The 12,061-nt window shown below is 50.1% G+C and overlaps 1 protein-coding gene across 1 annotated transcript in view; it reads left to right on the plus strand.

Moving 5' to 3' along the window:
- Positions 1-1,440: 1,440 nt before the first annotated feature.
- Positions 1,441-12,061, plus strand: part of MAP4 (microtubule associated protein 4) — a 105,978-nt gene continuing 95,357 nt past the window's right edge. Inside the window, exon 1 of the mRNA XM_036333682.1 lies at positions 1,441-1,524. The gene's annotated coding sequence lies outside the window, so the exon portion shown is untranslated. The remainder of the gene's footprint in view (positions 1,525-12,061) is intronic.

The raw sequence follows: 12,061 nt of genomic DNA on the forward strand, positions 1-12,061 counted from the left end.
ATTATCTCATTTTTATAAATAAGGCAACTGAAGCTTAACTTCCCTAAGTTACACGGTTAGAGAGTCGCTGAGCCAGCCCTAGCTGGTTTGGCTCAGTGGAGAGAGCCGCGGCCTGCGGGTTTGATGCTGGTCGGGGACACATGCCGGGTTACAGACTCGATCCCCAGTGTGGGGCGTGCACGGGGCAGCCGATCCATGATTCCCTCTCATCATTGATGTTTCTATCTCTCTCTCCCTTCCTCTCTGAAATCAATCAATACATATATGTGAAAGGAAGTAGCAGACCCAGACCTGAAACCAGGGCTTTAACAAGTTCGGGGTTACCCAGTCGGCTCTAGCGGTTGAGTAGTGGCCCTGGCACCTGGCCGCTGCGTTAGACCTCCAGCAGGGGCAGGCTGGCCTCAGCGAAGTCACTAAACCTGTGTTTCCCCATCCGTAAGGCAGAATGAGAGCACGGATGCCGACCAGCAGGCCAGTGGTGACCATTAGACGAGTTGTTAGGCATCACGCGCTTACAAGGGGGCCTGGGACGCAGGAAGCACTCAGCAGGGGTCAGCGGTCACCTTCCAGCCGGAACCAGCTGCCCAGCAGAAACATAACGTGAACCCAACAGTAATTTTAAGTTTCCGAGGGGCCACATCTTAAAAGGCAAAAAGACACACATGAAACCTGTATGTTCACGCTGGCCTGTCACCCCAATCAACTTAATATAAAAAAAGCAAAAAGAAACATGAGGTTGCTCTAAAGACATTTTATTTAATCAAATATATCCAACATAGTAATTAATGTTGCAATCCATTACCCGAATTATAATCAATGTAAAAACTGTGAGTGCGATGTTTTGTACACTTTGGGCGTTAAATGGCGCAAATCTGGGAGGCTTCCTACACTGACAGCACACGCCGGCGTGGACCAGCCACGTCACTGGCGCTGGGGGCAAAGCCGCCTGGAAAGGCCCCCGGCCACGCCCTCGCCCCCCGCGGCCAGCTGGCCCCGCCCCCGATGACGTCACAGAGCCCTGGGCCCGGGCGGCCCGGAGACCCAGCCCCGGCCGCGTGCGCCCGGCCGCTCGCGTTCTCCCTGCTCCCGGCCCCCAAGTTCTCAGAGGAGCGACGACATCACCCGGGTGCCGGGCGGCGGGCCTGCGCGGGCCTCCGCGCCAACGGGCGGGTCCGGGGAAGGAGGCCGGGCCCCCCCTCCGGCGCACCTCGCCCCCAACCGCCCTGCGCTCGCGCCGCTACTCCCGCAAGGTCGAGGCGGCGGGGCCGGCGCCCATTGGTCCGCGCGGCCTCGCGCCCGCCCCCTCGCCGCGCTCATTGGCCGGGCCCGCGGCGCCCGCGGGATAGGCGGCGGCGGCGCCCCTCCTACGCGCCGGCCCTCAAGAGGCGACGAGGAAGCGGCCGCCTCCCCGCGCCCCGCCCCTCGGGCTCGCTCGCTGGCTCCCGGCGCCTCCCGGCTGCTCCCGGCCCTGTCCCGGCTCCCTCGGCTCCGGCTCCGGCTCCAGCTCCGGCGCGGCAGCGGCGGGTAGGTGCAGCGGCCGGCGCGGCCCGTCGGAGGGGCGGGTTCCCTACCGCCCGGGGCTGCCCGAGCCGCGCCCCGCGGTCGCCGGGACCCCGCGGGGTCCCCCTGAGGCGGGGCAGGGCGGTGGCCGCCCGCCTGCGGGACGCGGGGCGGCCGGCGGGGGGCCCGCGGGCGTGATCTTGCGAGTCTTCCGGGCGGGCCGTAGGGGTCCGCGGGGGCCCGCAGGGCGGGGCGGGCGGGCTGAGAGGGCGGCTCGCGGGGTCCGGTGCGGCGGGGCCTGGGGGGCTCGGGCGATGGAGGATGCGAAGGGCGTCCTGTGAGGACGGGGCCGGCGGAGGTGGGGCCCGCGAGCCTTAGGGGGGCCTGGCCCGCGGGGCTGGGAAGCGGGCCCGGCCGGGGCGTCTCCCGCGCGGCGGCCCGGGCCGTCGGGGGGACTCAGCCTGTGTCGGCCGCCGCAGGCACGTTGGGCGGGAGGATGGGGATGGACCCGCGGGGCCGCGGCCGCGGGACCGGGACCGAGGCGGGGGCTGAGCGCAGGTTTGCCGCCGGCGCTTCTGGGCTGACATCGGCCCGCGGGGGGCGCCCGGGGGCGGGGGGCGGGCACGCGGCGGGCGTTGGGAGGCGGCAGTGATGACACCGCGGCTCGCGCGCGGGCCCAGCCCGGGGCAGCGCCCCTCGGGGGACTCGGGTCCCGCTTTCTCCCGGAAACCCCCGCCCGCCTCTCGCGCTCCGGTCCGGGTACCGCGCCGCTCGCCAGGGCCGCTCGGCTCCTCTCCGGGTGCAGGGCTGTGCAGGCTTCTCCCGGCGAGCGCGCGCGGGTGTGCGCGTGTGCGTGTGCGTGTGAGTGCGCGTGTGCCTCCCGCCCCTCCCCGCGGCCGCGCTCCGCCGGCCGGCTCCCGGGATGGCTGCGGCATTGCATCAGGGATATTTGTGCTCGCGATGCGCTCACTCGGCCGGGGAGCGGGAGCCGCTGGCTGCCGGGGGCGGGGCGCCGGGGCGGGTGCCGCGGAGGCCGGGGAAGGGTGTGGCGAGGGGCTCCAGCTGCTCGGGGCCTGCGGGGTGACCCTGCCGGCCCTCCGCCGCGGGTGCCGGGAGCAGCTATTTTTATCGCTCGGCCCCGAGGCCGGGGGCCGTGGATTAGGGCGAGCAGTTGTCATGCGCTCCCGCTGACCGGCCGGTGTTTGGTGGACAACAGCGGAGTTGCTAAGCGAGGGCCGCCTCCTGCGGGCGGCAGGTCCTCTCGGCTCCCGAGACGCGACGCGGGCGTCTCTCCTGGGGTGGCCCGCACGCCTCCTTGCTTTGTGAGAAATGTATTTTTATGGATTTCAGAGAGGAAGGGAGAGGGAGGGAGAGGCAGAAACATCAGTGATGAGAGAGAGTCATGGATCGGGTGCCCCCACTGGGGATTGAGCCGAAACCGGGCCTGTGCCCTTGACCGGAATCGAACCGGGACCCTTCCGCCCAGAGGCCCGCGCTCTATCCACTGAGCCACACCGGCCAGGGTGACTCGGCCCATCTTTGGCCTGCTTTCCCCTGTCTCCTACCCTCCTTCTTAATATTCAGCAGCGGTATTTGATATGTAGGCTTTCCTTTCCTTAGGAAGCAAGAAACTGGAAGGAGCAGTTTGACCCAATGGCAGTCATCTTGTTGCTCCATCGGATTTTGTCAGTTTGAAAATGAAACTGAGCAAATGTCAGTGATGTCCCTTTGCTCTTGGGAACGACACCTTTAGGAGCAGTTCCTGCGGGCGTCTTGCCGGGAGCGAGTGCGGGGAGAGCAGCGGGGGTGGAGAAAGGGGCCCGGCCCGTGGGACTCAGCGGCCGAGCGTCCACCTGTGACCAAGAGGTCCCCGGCCGTTCCTTCCGTTCGCGGCCGGGCACACGGCGGGCTGTGGGCTCCATCCCCGGGGGGCCGTGCAGGAGGCAGCCCATCAGTGACTCTCTCTCTCCCTTCCTCTCTGGAATCAGTACAAATATACTTTACGAAGGGGGTGATAACGCAGACTGATGTATCTGACGAGGAGTCATCTTCACTACCTTCCTAGAGCTCTCTAGGTTGGCCCCTTTTTTGAACATCATATTCTGAGTGTGTGTTCGATCTGCTGGCAGTGCGGGAGGGCGGCAGGTTATCCACAAAAATCTGCTTTTCCAGTTTTGTGATCTTTTAACAGACCTTGTGGTGAAATATTTTGTGTGTCATTAAAATTTTAAACTTGAAAGTCAACCCACTTATGTGATTCTTTTTTTATTCTTTTCTTAAATTTTATTTTATTTTTCTTCCGCTCCCCGCCCCACGCCCTCCCGCGGGAACATGGGCTGGCCTCTCCCCTTCTGTGATTCTTTATAGATTAAAAATGTTAATCTTACCTTAAAACCCATCTTATTAGTTTGCATATATTTAAATATCTTTTAAAATTTATTTATAAAGTTTCCTTGTTCTTTCTAATTTTATCAGGAAAATGCAGTTTTAAAAAAATACTTTATTTTGAAATAATTTTATTTTATTTTATTTTTTTAATATATTTTATTGATTTTTTACAGAGAGGAAGGGAGAGAGATAGTTAGAAACATCGATGAGAGAGAAACATCGATCAGCTGCCTCCTGCACATCTCCCACTGGGGATATGCCCGCAACCCAGGTACATACATGCCCTTGACCGGAATCGAACCCGGGACCCTTCAGTCCGCAGGTCGACGCTCTATCCACTGAGCCAAACCGGTTTCGGCATTTTGAAATAATTTTAGATTTGCAGAAGAGTTAGAAAGATAATACAAAATTTCCCTATAGTCTTCATCTAGCTTTCCTTAATGTTAACATCTTATATAGCCATGATACAGTTACCAAATTAAGAAATCAATATCAGTTTACTATTATTTTTTTTAAAAATTAACTTTGTTAGCTTAAGGTAGTGTCTGCCTGGTTTCACTGTAGTGACTATTTTTTTGTTTCCCTCATTTTTTGGGGAGAAGCTAGAAGCGAGTTGCCAAGTCAAGCCCACACTCCAGGGGACGGGGATGAACCCCACTTCTGAAGGGACGAGTCTCAGATAATTTGAGAGCAGATGTTGGGATCACCCATAGTGGTTAGAGCTGTTTTGGAGGCGGTTCTGTGAGGCTCTACAAAGGTCTGATTTTTCCCTAAAGTGTCGTCCACTGCCTTGTCTGCAGCAGCAGTCGCTGCGTTATCTTAGTTGTGGTTTTCTAGTTCCCTCATTCTTTCTGCATTTGTCAGTCGGGATTCTTCTGAAAGGAGGGTTTGTGCCCCTCTCCCATTATTCGTTCGCCATTTGCTACATTCAGTATGGATTCCTGAATTTTTTGGGGGGGTTTTGTAATCCAGTACTATAATTTGTTGCTGATATTCTTTCAGCTTTGGCCATTTGGCATCTATGTTCTCTTGACATGTCCCTGTTTTTGGGTGGTGGGAGCACTTTTTCTTTTTTTTTAATCTTCAATCGAGGATATTTTTTCATTGATTTTTAGAGAGAGTGGAGGAGAGGGGGAAAGACAGAGAGAAACATGGATGTGAGAGATATACATTGACTGGTTGCTTCCTGCACAAGCACCGACCAGAGCCCGGGCTGCGGAGGACCTGCAACCAAGGTACATGGCCTTGACCAGATGCCACCCAAGACTCTGGTCCACAGGCTGGCGCTCTACCCACTGGGCCAAACTGGCTAGGCTGGGGGAGCACTTTTACTTCTTGGTGTTGCAAGACGCTCCAGTCTCATTGTGTATTTTTCCTACTCCAGCCCTGGAATCAGCCATTTCTCCAAGGAGCTCCAGTTTATTTTATTGGAGAAAAATATTTAGATACCAAGATCCGGTTTCTAAAGGAACTGGGTGTACCTGTTGCTACTGGGATATCACTGCTCCTAGGCCGCTTAGGGAGCAGAGCTAGGACATACGTGCATGTACTAGTATACTTTCCCAGGTATACATACATATATGTTTATTTCTGCCTGTCTCTCCTCCTCCTCCCCCTCCTCCTCCTCCTCCTCCTCCTCCTCCTCCTCCTTTTCCTCCTCTCTCTCTCTCTCCATATATTAACCGAACGGCAGAACGACCTGTTGCTATGGTGTGCACCGATCACCAGGGGGCAGACCTCAACGCAGGAGCTGCCCCCTGGTGGTCACTGTGCTCCCACAGGGGGAGCACCCTCAACCAGAAGCTGGGCTCAGGACTGGGTGAGCGCAGCGGTGGTGGCAGGAGCCTCTCCCACCTCCACTGCAGTGCTAAGGATGTCCGACTGCTGGCTTAGGCCCACTCCCTGTGGACGTTCCCTGAGGGCTCCCAGACTGGGAGAGGGTGCAGGCCCAGCTGAGGGAATCCGCGCCCCCCCCCCCCAGTGCACGAATTTTGTGCACCGGGCCTCTAGTATACTAGTATATGTGTGTGTATGTGTGTATATGTGTATATGTATACACATAAGTTCATACTGGTCTCTGTGTCTAACCTAGCACCACAGAGTTCATTTTAGCATTCTCTCCTTGTTTGTAACTTCTTTCTCTGATAGTGAGAAACGTGACTCTTATTATTCATAATGGATTTACCTAGTATATGAGTAAAGTAGGATAATGCAGTTTTGTCACATACATTTCCAAAGTATTTTGTAGTTATTAATTAATTTAAATTTTACTCCTGTATTAGGTATTTATTACTATTTTTCAGCTTAAGTAGAGAGGTGAAGTCATTTGCTTTTGGCCAAACAGGAAATGACTATAGCCAGAATTGACCTATTCTTATTCCCAGTGCTATGCTTGATCCCAAGCAAAGCAGTCTCTTCATATCAAATATCTTGACTTCAAGTCAATCTTTGTCCCTTCTTGGTGGGATTGCTCCTTTTAATAAAGAAGCTACTGGTTTTTAGTTTTCAGTGTTTTTTTTTTTAACTTTGGCAGTGTTGTGTGCAAGAATAATTCCTTTCCTGGACTTCTTCCTTCTTGTAGAATCATGGAATTGGAAAAAATAGTAGAGCTATCTAGTGCAATCACAGTATAAGTGGTTCCTCCAGTCCTCTGTTCAAGTATTCCCCAAGATTGGGACTTCACAGCTGGTGGCTGTCATTGCCAAGTTTGCACATTTGTCTATTTATTTAAAAATATTTTTTTATTGATTTTTAGAGAGAGAGAAGAAGGTAGAGGGAGAGAAAGAGAAGCATTGATGTGAGAGTGAAAATCGATCTGCTACCTCCTGCATGCCCCCAACAGGGGATCGAGCCTGCACCTGGGCATGTGCCCCCCCTGGAATCCAGAATCCTACAGCAAACTCTCAGTGCATTGGACAACGCCCCACCTACTGAACCACACTGGCCAGGGCGCAGATGTCGTTTCGGAAAGACTTCCCTGATGATGACCTCCCACCTGCCTCCCTGCCGTTTTCCTTCGCTGGTTCTCATTTTGCTGTCGACTGTATTTCCCTGTAGCTCCCATCTCCACTTGACAGCTATTCAGTGACAGTTACTCTGCCCACTTCACTTTCTTCTTTCCCAGACTAAACAGTGCCTTTCCGGCAGCCACCTCTTACGCAGTGTTCTCTCCAAACCTCTGACCGTGTTGGGCATCACGCTGTAGACATGCTAGTTTGTCAGGCCGGGTCTGATTCAGACCCTGTATTAGGCCCTGGAAGTGAAGTGATAAGGAATTCAAAAGGGATCCCTGCCCTTGGGGAGTTTGCCACTTACTTTCTATCAGGCTGCTTAGAAGAAATTGGGGTCTCTTCGTTCTCTACCCACTTTTCCACATTAGCTAATACTTGTCCTAGGACTAGGTCCTTTCCTCTAGAACTGATGTTAACCCACGTCTTTGTTTTTAGTTGGCTGGCTTTTCTTCTTTTTTTTAATTTGCTTTCTGAACCTGTGTGGTTGATTTTTTTAATATTCTTATTTTCTTGCTCTTTGTGTTCCAAAGGATATTTTTGGAATTCTAGTTCTATTACCTGTACTGTTGTTATCCTCCCCATGTCTATAATTTTGATATGTTCTTTCTGTTTTTTTACTTGAATAGGCTAAGGAAATACCTAGAGAGCTCCAAAATAAAATCTTAGTATGTAATGAGAGACAAAACTGCATGCCTTATTTTCTCCTTACTTCTGACTTGTATGACTTTAGTATTTCCAGGAGATCTTGGTTCTGATTTTCTGCTATAGTTTGTGTGCCAAATTGTAATTACTAGTAAATGTTTTATGTCTTACAACTCTGAAGGCACAGCTAGTTTTTTCTAATGGTAGTTATTGATTATTGGTTGAAGTTAGGTTATAGGATTCTTTATCATGACCATGTATAGGTTCTGACAAATTATTCACACATAAAGTAGCTATAGCTTTTGTCTCACTACTCCCCACCCCCACATGTTGAGACTGCTGTGGAAAAAATGTAAAGCTTTTTCATTCTAAAGAAGGAAAAATGGAAAAAATTAGGGGAGATTGAGGATGGGTGATAAGTGGGAGTGGAGAATAGAGACTCTTCAGAAAAAAGTTGCTTCCTACAGAGACTCCTCTTTTTATTTTTGTTAAACTGTCTGAAATCCTCAATCAGATATTCATTTGAGTTAATTCATTTTCTCTTTTAGGCATAGAAAGACATTGGGAGGATTCAAGAGAGCTCAGTCATTTTCTTATAGGTAGAACATGCTTATTGAGTATAATTTATTGAAATAATTTTTATTGGGGAGTAATTGTTTAACAGGTAAGTGATTTCTGAGTTCAGAGAGAACTGGGGAAGGGAAGGGAGGGAGCAAGGAACAAGGCTGGCTTACGTACTTATTTCCCTTAGTATCAGCCCTGATGTCACCTAAACTTAGGAAGGCTGTGTGACTACTTTCTACCCTAGTCTGGGTGAACTAGTACTTTTTGGTATTTTCACCAATGTGTGTGTGTGTGTGTGTGTGTGTGTGTGTGTGTGTGTGTGTATCTTTGAGTAGATGTCATTTCACATATTTAAAAAATGAAGATAAGCCCTAGCTGGGTTTGGCTCAGTGGATAGAGGGTCAGCCTGTGGACTGAAAGGTCCCGGGTTCGATTCCAGTCAAGGGCACATGTCCGGGTTGCAGGTTCGATCCCTAGTAGGGGATGTGCAGAAGGCAGCCAGTCAATGACTCTCTCTTATCATTGATGTTTCTCTCTCTCTCTCTCCCCCTCTCCCTTCCTCTCCAAAATCAATATAAATATATTTTAAAAAATGAAGATAATTCACCTACAATAGAATTTGCCATTTTATTTTAAATATATTTTTTATTGATTTCAGAGAGGAAAGGAGAGGGAGGGAGGGAGCGAGGGAGAGAGAGAGAGAGAAACATCAGTGATGAGAGAGAGTAATTGATTGGTTGCCTCCTGCACACCCCTCACTGGGAATCGAGCCTGTAACCCCCAGCATGTACCCTGACCTAGACTCGAACCATGACCTCATGGTTCTTAGGTTGATGCTCAACCACTATGCCACGCTGTCCAGGGTAGAATTCGCCATTTTAAAGCAAATAAATCATTGTGGTTTTTGGTATATTTACAGTATTTTGCAACCGTCATCACTGTCTAATTCCAGAACATTGTCATCATCCCCCAAACAAATCCCAAACCCACTAGCAGTCACTTCTCATTCCTTCCGACTCCCCCAGCTCCTGGCAACAACCAGTGATCTTCTTTTGTCTGTGGATTTGCCTATTCTGAACACATCTTTAAATGAAATCATACAATATATAGCCTTTTGAATCTGGCTTTTTTCACTTAGAAATAGTCAAGGTTCATCCACGTGTAGCATGCATGTATCAGTACTTCATTCTTTTCATGGTAGAATAATACTCCATTGTAGGGTTCACCACATTTTATTTTATTTTATTATTATTTTTTTAAAATATATTTTATTGATTTTTTACAGAGAGGAAGGGAGAGAGATAGAGAGTTAAAAACATCGATGAGAGAGAAACATCGATCAGCTGCCTCCTGCACATCTCCCACTGGGGATGTGCCTGCAACCCAGGTACATGCCCTTGACCGGAATCGAACCCGGGACCCTTGAGTCCGCAGGCCGACGCTCTATCCACTGAGCCAAACCGGTTTCGGCAACATTTTAAAAGTTCTTTCATCAGTGGGTTGTTTCCACTTTTTAGCTATCCTATATAATAAAGAGGTAATATGCAAATTAACCTGCATACCCTCACAAGATGGCTGCCTGTGACCAGGCCGGCAGGGAGGTTAGTGAGGGACAACCAAATTAGGGGTGAGAAGGCTGGCAGGGGGGGCAGTTAGGGGCGATCAGGCCGGCACGCAGAGGCAGTGAGGGGCGATCAGGCCGGCGGGGAAGTGGGGCAGTTAGGGGCGACCAGGCAGGCAGGCAGGTGAGTGATTAGGAGCCAGTGGTCCAGGATTGTGAGAGGGATGTCCAACTTCCGGGGATCGGGCCTAAACTGGCAGTCAGACATCCCCTGAGAGGTCTCGGATTTAAGAGGGTGCAGGCTGGGCTGAGGGGAACCCTCCCTGTGCACGAATTTCATGCACCGGACCTCTAGTCTTACCTAATAATAGACAAACATGTAAATTGACTGTCCCTCCACTACACTTACCAGCCAATCAGGAGAGTATGCAAAATAACCCAACAAAGATGGCGGTTAATTTGCATACATAGGCTCCGACCGGAGCGAAGGCCTGGGTCCCAGGTGCCGGAGGAAAACTGGTGCCGGCAGCCAGGGGAAGGGAAGGCCTATTGCACGAATCTCTTCGTGCAACGGGCTTCTAGTCTATATTATAAAAGGCCTGTGGCCCTAACGCCGTAATGACCAAAGATCAGCGCTGGTGGGCGGGGCTGCGCGATTTCACGTGCTGGGCTTCTAGTTATGAATAATGCTGCTGCTTTTTGAGGAACTTCCAGACTTTTCAAAAGGGGCCACATTATTTTATGTTCCCATTAGCTGAATATGATAACTCCAGTTTTTTGTAAAATTTTTTTACTTATTGATTTTAGAGAGGGAGAAGAATAGAGAAACATGGATTTGTTATTCCACTTATTTGTGCATTTATTGGTGGCTTCTTGTTTATGCCCTGACGGGGAGCGAACCCACAACAATGGCCTATTGGGACAATACCCTAACTGAACTACCCTGTCAGGGCCTATGGGGTTTTTTCCTTTGTCTGCACTCTTAGGCGTTTTTGGGTTGCCAGACTTGTCACCTCGAATTTTCAGATACATAAGGCAAAAAACCCCCCGGGAACTTGTCACTGCACCATTCCTCTGTTCCCCAAGCCTAGTGTTTCAGCCTTTTCCTCCTGCCTTTCAGAGTCTCGAGTTTGTTTTGTATTTAACCAGAGGCCAGCGCACAGGCCGCTTGCTCGTAGCTCTCCGCCACTAGTAGCTTGCGCCCACTCGCCGCAAGAGCCACTGTTCGCAGGCCAGCGGGGAGGGACCGAGAGGGGCTCAGTGCACCTCCTGGTGACGGTCGTTTGGTCGTTATGGTGTACTATGGCCGCAGGCCTTTTATAATATAGATGTGCAGGGTGTTTAGTTGTACCGAGTGGGAGGAGTAGGGAAGTAGTTCTTCATCTTCCCAGGAGCAGAAGAGTTTTTACATAGTTGTTTTTTAAATGACATTTATTTTTCTATTTATGAGAATATAGATTTAATGTAGAAAATACCAAAGGTATAGAATAACATTTTAATATGTATTTTTCTACTGTTTAAGAATTGTTTACACTATTTATGAACTTTCCATCTCACTGTATTATAAGCATGATTCCTTGTTGATAAGTACTTATGTATAATACCATTTTTTGTGTGGTTTCCATTAAGAGGTACTGTGTGCGTTCAGGAGATCATTGGTATGTGTTCCTCCCCTAGTTTAAGTTCCTGAAAGAGACTTCCTGTACAAATAAAGGCTGCTCTGTTTCACATGAATCTCAGTGTTTAGAGATTGCTTTCTATTAAAGGGAGTTGGAAATAATTCAGATTTGGCCATTAGTTTCAGAAATTCTGGGTGTTTGGGTAGGTATTTAGATTCTGAAATTTAAAAATAGAAGTGTCTAGGTGTCTTTATAAGTTCTAGTTGATTAAAGTTTCTGTTCATGTTTTCATAATACCAGAGGAGGTCATTATACTTTCCTGAAGAAAATCAGAGATAATGATGGCTTTCTTGTTTTCCTTGGAGGAAATAGAGATACTAGCAGCGTGTGTTTCAGTGAACCCTACCATTAGTTTTCTGCTGGAATTTGCGAAACATAAGCTAAGATGACTTAAACCTTTTTCTTTTTTTTTAAAAAAAATATTTTTTGTTGATTTCAGAGAGGAAGGGAGAGGGAGAGAGAGATAGAAACATCAGTAATAAGAGAGAATCATTGATTGGCTGCCTCCTGCACGCCCCACACTGGGGATGGAGCCCGCAACCTGGGTATGTGCCCTTCAGGGAATCTAACCGTGACCTCCTGGTTCAGAGGTCCACGCTCAACCGCTGAGCAAATTGGCAGGGCAAATCTTTTTCCATAGTACAACTTTTTCTGATTGCTATGTAATATACTTCCAGATGTTCAGATTTATTGGGAAGTTTAGATTTCATAGATTG

Source organism: Myotis myotis, unplaced genomic scaffold (assembly GCF_014108235.1).
Source record: "Myotis myotis isolate mMyoMyo1 unplaced genomic scaffold, mMyoMyo1.p scaffold_m19_p_13, whole genome shotgun sequence".
NCBI classification, from domain to species: domain Eukaryota; kingdom Metazoa; phylum Chordata; class Mammalia; order Chiroptera; family Vespertilionidae; genus Myotis; species Myotis myotis.